Source organism: Octopus bimaculoides, chromosome 19, assembly GCF_001194135.2.
Source record: "Octopus bimaculoides isolate UCB-OBI-ISO-001 chromosome 19, ASM119413v2, whole genome shotgun sequence".
Classification (NCBI taxonomy): Eukaryota; Metazoa; Mollusca; class Cephalopoda; order Octopoda; family Octopodidae; genus Octopus; species Octopus bimaculoides.
Window position 1 is genome coordinate 49,897,246 of NC_068999.1, and position 8,218 is coordinate 49,905,463.

Here is an 8,218-nt window from a genome sequence, read left to right on the forward strand (position 1 = left end):
TAGTTGTTAATACCAGATTCTGTTTTAAATATTTTCTTCTTTACTGCAATCCAGTTATAACTTTCATTACAATAAAAAAAATGCTTTTTCCTTTTTTTAAATATATTATTTTTTTTATAATTCAGCTACAAAAAAATGACTGAAAACCGGTAGCCATTAAATAAATTCTTTACCAGTTTCGAAATACAGTAAAAACTTTAAAAAAAAAAAAACAATAAACGAAAATTTTAAATAAAATAAAAATAAAACATAATAAATCAGCTCATTTATTTGAACAAAATAAAATATTTATTTCTTTATTTCATCATATTTTTTCTTCAATTTAAATAAAGTCTCATATTAAGATTTTTTTCCCCTTTCCCTCTGATTTCTTGTAAATAAAAAAACACAGAATTTAAAAAAAAAAGGTTTAACGTTAAATTACATTTGAAAATTCTGAAATTTGATTCTAAAGACAGCTGTCTGTTTTAAGGCCAATTGTTTGTATCAAAAACTCATTCACACGAAGTTAATAAGCAGTTAGTTTCATGTGCAGTTGATAGTTTTGTATTCAATTTCTCTGACGTAATATCATTAAAACTTCTCAAGCTATCCAAATCTGTAAAAAAGAAAGGAAGTGTGTTAAAATATTAGAATTTCAATATCTAAATATTTGAACCTCAGTTTTCTGAATCTCAATATGCTTTCTACTTTCAAGGCGACAAGATGGCAGAATCGTTAGCACACCGGGCAAAAGGCAAAATGCTTCGCGGTATTTCGTCTGGCTTTACGCTCAGATTTCAAATTCCGCCGAGGTCGAAGTCAACTTTGCCTTTCATCCTTTCTGAGCCGTTAAAATAAGTACCAGTTGAACACTAGGGGTTGATGTAATCGGCTAGCCCTCTTCCCCGAACTCGCTGGCCTTGTGCCAACATTAGAAACCAATATATTCCGTACTTACACAAACCACTGCACTCTGAGTTGAAATTCTATTGAGATCTATTAAACCTCTAATCCTTTTGGAGTCGATAAATAAAGTACCATCATGTACTGGAGTTGATTATTCTCTTTCATTCTCAGTTTCTCCGTCTCTCTTTCAAGAGGGAATCGTCTATGATAAAACCTGGAGAGGGTTGTACTCTACTTGATCTAAAAATCCGCAAGACATGCTGTGATAGTTGTAAATGAGCATCACCGTCATAAATGCAGTGCCCTTCATTTCCAAACTTCAGTGAAAACATGCCACGCCATGGGGTTACATTACCTTGCTTGGTAATAGGTGAAGGTTGGCGACAGGAGAGGCATAAGTCCATAGTAAATATACCTCCACAAATTTTGTCTGAACACTAAAAGATGGACGCTAAAAAGACGATGGAAGGAAGGAAGGGAGGAAGGAAGGAAGGAAGGAAAAATCTAAGACAAAACGAAGGAAAGGAAGACCAAAGTAATAACGAAAGGAAGAAATATTGATAAATAGATAGATAGATAGATAGATAGATAGATAGATAGATAGATAGATAGATAGATAGATAGATAGATAGACAACGCACCTTTTCAATAAAGGTAAGAATATCAATAGATGTGAATTGCCTGGTAGTGCAAGGATGGATGGTTCACCTCGTGGCGTTGAAGGAGGATTTCTTCATATCAGAAATGAACTTAAGCTGTTTCTAATTTGTTGCGATTGCTAGAGGCAAAAAAAAAAAAGAAGTCAAATTATCACACATCGGTAGAAATTAATCAGTGAAAATTGATTTAGAAATATCAAGTTTATTCCTGAGAGCATTAAAATCAAAATGTCTTGCCAATATTAAGATGAGAATATTAATTTTGTTTTCGCTCAGTACCTTAATCATCATCAAGATCATCATCATCGCCATCTTCATCGCCATCATCATCACCACCATGATTATTATTATTATTATTATTATTATTATTATTATTATTATTATTATTATTACTATCATTATTATTATTATTATTATCATCATTATTATTATTATTATTATTATTATTATTATTATTATTATTATTATTATTATTATTATTATTATTATTATCATTATTATTATTATTTATTATTATTATTATTATTATTATTATTATTATTATTATTATTATTATTATTATTATTATCATTATTATTATTATTATTTATATTATTATTATTATTATTATTATTATTATTATTATTATTATTATTATTACTCTCATTATTATTATAAGTTTAACTTGGTTATAAGGAATAGTTAATTAGAGGAAATTTATTTCGCTTCTATTAGTTAATCCAACGTTATTAACTAGTTTTGCGAAGGTTGCTCCGGGTTAAATAGGATTACTTTTCTGTTGCTCTCTGAAGCATGAAATAATTTTATTTGCTGGATTGAACGAAGTATCGACGTTATTCATAGACTCCTGTTAGCCAGTCGAAGACGTTCCTTATATTGATGTGTGATATAACTGAAGCAACTTCGGAATTTTCTTAAGCGAGACGCCATGGAATAAATTTTCATTGCTTTATTTGGGTATGAAAGAAGATTCGATAGTTATTTCCAACTTCTAGAGAAGTGGTTCCCAAAGTGAGCAGTATTGTCCCACCCCCCTGGGGGCTGAACAGATTTGTGAGGATGTTACTATCTTGTAAGCCAATTACTGGTGGGTTTCCGTTACATCTCTGCTTGTACGTTTAAGAAAACTACAATGTTATCTCACCTTGAAGAATTTTTAATCGAATAATTGACCTCAGTACTTATGATTTTTAAAACCTGGTAATAATTCTAGCAAATACTTTTGCCGAAACGCTAAGTCACGGAGACGTAAATACATCAACACCGTTGTCAAGCGGTGGCAGAAGACACTCTGACACAACGAAATCGACTTTGCCTTCCATCTTCTCAGGGTCGACAAAATAAGGTACTGAGGTCAATGTAATCAATTTGACCCCTTCGCTCAAGACTGCTAGTCTTGTGCCAAAATTAGAATTATATTAGTGTTATGGTATGCAGGCATATTCGAATATAATGCTATAGTCTACAAATGTATTACAGAATGTAGTAACTTGTGTTACAACAGCTGCGTAATGCGGGTACCATCCGGGCATCCCTTGAGTTTGCTGGTGCCTTCCTCTATCCCTGCCTCTATACAAGCTTATACAGCTGACCAAAAACTGCCGTCCCCATAAAAGCGTAACCCGGGGCGGATCGCCACCATCGCCGCCCCTTTTAACTATGCTGCAGTGGAATAATATATAAGTGTTCTTATGGTATATGGTAATGTAATGTAGTAGAAAGTGTTTTAGAGTGGATTCTAGTGTTTTCATGGCTTCAAAGTAAATTTGGAATAGCACGGACGGTAGAACGAACAAGTAACACTTCACTTTACTAACATATACAAGAACATGAGCAACAACAACACAAACAACAAAAATATCAACAAAAGCACAACAACGGCGACGACGACTGTATACATATACAATTCCATCGACAACAAAAGCACACAAAATTTACTTCATTTGAGCAAGTACTTCAACAAAAACAAGCACAACAAAACTGTGCAAACGTTATAAAAAAAAAGACAAACAAGAACTACGACAGTGGTGGTGGCGGCGGCGGCAGCGGAGGTGGTGGTGGTGGTGGTGGTGACGATGATGATGATGATGATGATCCGATATTTTTTTTTCCTATAATTTTTTTTTCCTATAATTTTTTTTAACGCTTTTTGTTCTCTTCTAACTTGGATTTGCTTTACTTTGTATTATTTTTTTTCATCCCTCCAATATCGATTAAAAATTAATATTTCAGTCGCTTCAAAGGTATGCTAGTTCGCTTTTTTTTTTACCTTCTCATTTTATTTTATTTTGTTATTTTCTTTTATCTATGAATGTACGTACGTGTATGTGTGTATGTGTATGTAAGTGTGTATGTATGTGCGTGCGTATGTGTGTGTGTGTGTATTTTAGCGCAATAATGTAGAGTTGGACTGAGGTGTAAGGTAAAGTTTAATTCAATGTAATGTAACAGAGAGCAACGTAGTCGAGGGCTGGCGCATCCTAGTACAGGGAAATCTAGCATATTGCAGTGTAATCTGGTGCAGTTGTTGTAATGCAGCGTAACACAATGCACTGTAGATGAACGCAACATGGTGATGCATAGTGTAAGCAATGCAGTGTATGGTATATAGTAGCGGAAGGTGCAATACAGTAGTGCAGTGTCGTGTTTTATAGTATAATTTAGTATCGTGGCACTCCGTCGGTTACGACGACGAGGGTTCCAGTTGATCCACTCACAAGGCTTTGGTCAGCCGAAGGCCACAGTAGAAGACACTTACCCAAGATGCCATGCAGTGGGACTGAACCCGGAACCATAGTGGTTGCGAATCAATCTTCTTACCATACTGCCACGCCTGCGCGCGCGCACACACACACACACACACAAACATATAATCCTTTTTACTATTGGCACATTGACTGAAATTTGGGAGGGTGTATAGTAAATTACATCAACCCCAGTGCTCAACTAGTACTTACTTAATCGACCCCAAAAGATCGAAAGACGAAGTCAACCTCGATGAAATTTGAACTCAAAACGTAAAGACTGACGAATAACGTTAAGTATTTTGCCCGGTGTGCTAACGGTTCTGCCAGCTCGCCGCCTTGATAATAATGTTTAACTATATCATACTTAATGTATGAACATCGTTGTTAGTTACTGCGGTTTTTGTCTGACAGAAAAAAAGAAAAAAATTCTGTCCGAGATAAAAAAAAAAAAAATTCTTTTTACGGACGTGCTGCGTTTAGAAACAATAGCTATCGATGTATAAATCGTGCCAGAAGCGGCTAATGTTAACACCAGATGGATTTCCGCCTTCTTGAGCCTCGTCAATGATGTGCACTCGCAGCCAACGGCAAGTTTAGACGAGATTCATCGGCTCGAGTATAGGAAGCAGCGAATAGTAAATTCACTGGAGTTTACGCTATATTTAAAAAAGAATTTAACCTTTAACTGAGAGATTACTCAATACTTTTTCCTAAAGTACATGTTTATTAAACATTCACAAGGAAAAATATGTATACGTGTAACGAATACAAATATATACATACGCATTTCTGCATGTGTTTGCTTCAGTGTGAATGTGATTACTTTCTGAGTTTAAATATAAATCTTTAATTACCAGTTCCATACAATTTGCACTTTCCCCCATAAATCCATGCGTAATTCTTGACGTCCTCGCTGTTGTTGTTGTTGTTGCTGCTGCTGCTGCTGTTTTCACTCCACTTCATTACCGTTGTCATTATCATTGCTGTTATGGTGGAAGTGGGTTTTTTTGTTTTGTTTTGTTTTTTGCTTTGATTCTTCAAATTTTATTTTTCACGCAAATCATAAAATTATTTTTATTTTTCCTCTTTTCTTCCTTCTTTCTTTCTCTCGGCAAAATATCAAATTTTTCGTCGTGGATTCTTTTTGCAATTTCTTTTTCATTCTTCACTTTTGAAGAAGTTAATCAGTTTTCAATCTTAGAATAACTTCTTCTTCTTCTTCTTCTTCTTCTTCTTATTATTATTATTATTATTATTATTATTATGAATTATTGTTGTTGCTATTATTATTATTATTATTATTATTATTATTATTATTATTATTATTATTATTATTATTATTATTATTATTATTATTATTATTATTATTATTATTAAGGCGGCGAGCTGGCCGAATCGTTAGCACGCCGGGCGAAATGCTTAGCGGTATTTCGTCTGCCACTACGTTCTGAGTTCAAATTTCGCCGAGGTCCACTTTGCCTTTCATTCTTTCGGGATCAATGAAATAAGTACCAGTTACGCGCTGGGGTCAATGTAATCGACTAGTCCTCTATCCCCAAATTTCAGGCCTTGTGCCTTCAGTAGAAAGAATTATTATTATTATTACTATTATTATTATTATTATTATTATTATTATTATTATTATTATCATTATTATTATCCTCACCAATAACAAAATTATCCCCATCAATAACTATATCTACGTCATTATTGAGCAGATTAAGCTGAAAGCTTTTCTCTGTTTAATGGTCTAGAATTTGGCTCCTGTTTACACTGAACCGGATGTAAGATAAAGCTATTTCAATAACTCTGCTTCCGGGGCGGGCTGTGACGTCATGTAGCTCGACGTGTGGCAGCGTGATGAATTGTCGTGTCATTTTCAGCGGCGATGGTGTGTAGCTAGACGGTGATGTGGTCGGTACACAACGGTAGAAATTGGTGCGATTTGGTGTAGCAAAGCGAGGATTAGCGTAACGCAGCGTAACAATCTGCCAGAAGACATTAATAATGTGTTTGGCTTGGTGATAGAGTGTATTAGACAGACATCGTATGGCGAAACATGAGTATATATATAACATATTGCGGAGCGGTGTACGAGCGGGTACTGAAAAGCTCCTGGTTTTAAGGATATCACGAAAGGCCTGACTGGTGGCCCAACCTTCCAGGGGTTGGAAAATTTGAAAGACCGGTGCAATAAGTGTGTGAGTCTGCAAGGGGAATATGTTGGATAAAATCATAATTAACTGATCCTCTTGTCTTTTCTTTTATCCAAAGCCAGGCACTTTTCAGCACCCCCCTACGTGTGTGTGTATATATATATATATATATATAGAGAGAGAGAGAGAGAGAGAGAGTGAATCCAAACAAAGAAGAACAAACAAAAAAGCAAAATAACGCGAGGACGTGGTACAAGCACTGTATTATCAGACGCTCAGGAAAGGAAGGAAAGAGGATTTAACGTTTCGAGCAAGGTTCTTCTTCAGAAATAGAGGAAAGTCCAAAAGAAGGGAAGACGAAGAAAGAGAATCGCCAACGATACACATGTGGTTACATTTTGAAATGACCGGAAGACAGGGGATTGCAAGAGGAGATACGTGTATGTGTGTGTATATACGTGCGCGCAGGCATGTGTGTGTGTGTGTTTGTTTGTTCATATATAACCGTTCATATATATATATATATATATATGTGTGTGTGTGTGTGTGTGTGTGTGTGTGTGTGTGTGTGTGTGTGTGTACATGTTCATGCAAATTTATACATAAATGTGCGTTTACATGAGTTTGTATAAGATAGACAGACAGACAGACTGACAGACAAACACACAGACAGGCTGATAGACAGACTGACAGACAGGTAAATGGACAGATATGTGTGCATGTAAGTGTGTCTGTATCTGTATGTTTGTGTGTGTTTGTGCGTGATATATAGACAGACAGATAGATAGATAGATAGATAGAGAGAGAGAGAGAGAGAGAGAGAGAGAGAGAGAGAGAGAGAGAGAGAGAGAGAGAGAGAGAGAGTGAGAGAGATGGGATTGTACACACCAGAAATGCAATTATTTTCGTCTGGTCCACTAATGTACTTTTCCCTCGCTTTGTTCCACCCGGTTTACTGAGCCATTATTATTAGTAAAAACCACCAGAATAGCATCCCGACTGGTTAGCCTGGTTCCTTTGTGTTACCTTTTCGTCTTCCCCGCTCTTTCCACCTCCTCTTCCATCACCTCTCATTGTTTACCGCAACAAACAAATTAATTAAGTTTGCTTTGATCTATAGTTTGCCCAGCTCTCATCTCACCGTCACTATGTAGTCCCTCCGCCCACGCCCATCACCTTACCAACCATCGTTGCTACCACTATTCAAAACCGCCTTTTTGTCTATCGTTAATGAAAGTAACAATGTGCTCACTCGGTTCGATCTACGCCAGAAACGTCGCTCAAATCACACCCTTGTATCTTTTGGAAGGGCAAAAAAAAAAGAGGGGGGCGGAAGGACATATTGGATAATACAGTCGAAATCGTACTGTCTTAATATTAGACGGGATGGGCATGGTCGGAACATCTTTGATCATATATCTTTTTAATCTGTACTCACCTGATACTTGTTGTTGTTGTTGGCACTCCGTCACTTACGACGTCGAGGGTTCCAGTTAATCTGATCAACAGAACAGCCTGCTCGTGAAATTAACGTGCAAGTGGCTGAGCACTCCACAGATACGTGTACCCTTAACGTAGTTCTCGGGGATATTCAGCGTGACACAGTGTGACAAGGCTGGCCCTTTGAATTACAGACACAACAGAAACAGGAAGAAAGAGTGAGAGAAAGTTGTGGTGAAAGAGTACAGCAGGGTTCACCACCATCCCTTGCCGGAGCCTCGCGGAACTTTAGGTGTTTTCGCTCAATAAACACTCACAACGCCCGGTT

General features: G+C 36.2%; 1 long non-coding RNA gene across 2 annotated transcripts in view; it reads right to left on the bottom strand.

The window, feature by feature from the left end:
* Positions 1–339: 339 nt before the first annotated feature.
* LOC106870671 (uncharacterized) overlaps positions 340–8,218 on the bottom strand; it is a 29,116-nt gene continuing 21,237 nt past the window's right edge. For both annotated transcript variants that reach the window (XR_001409610.2, XR_008266242.1), the window contains exons 2-3: positions 1,530–1,666; positions 340–598 (exon numbers count right to left, since the gene is read on the bottom strand). This is a non-coding gene — a long non-coding RNA (uncharacterized LOC106870671). The remainder of the gene's footprint in view (positions 599–1,529; positions 1,667–8,218) is intronic.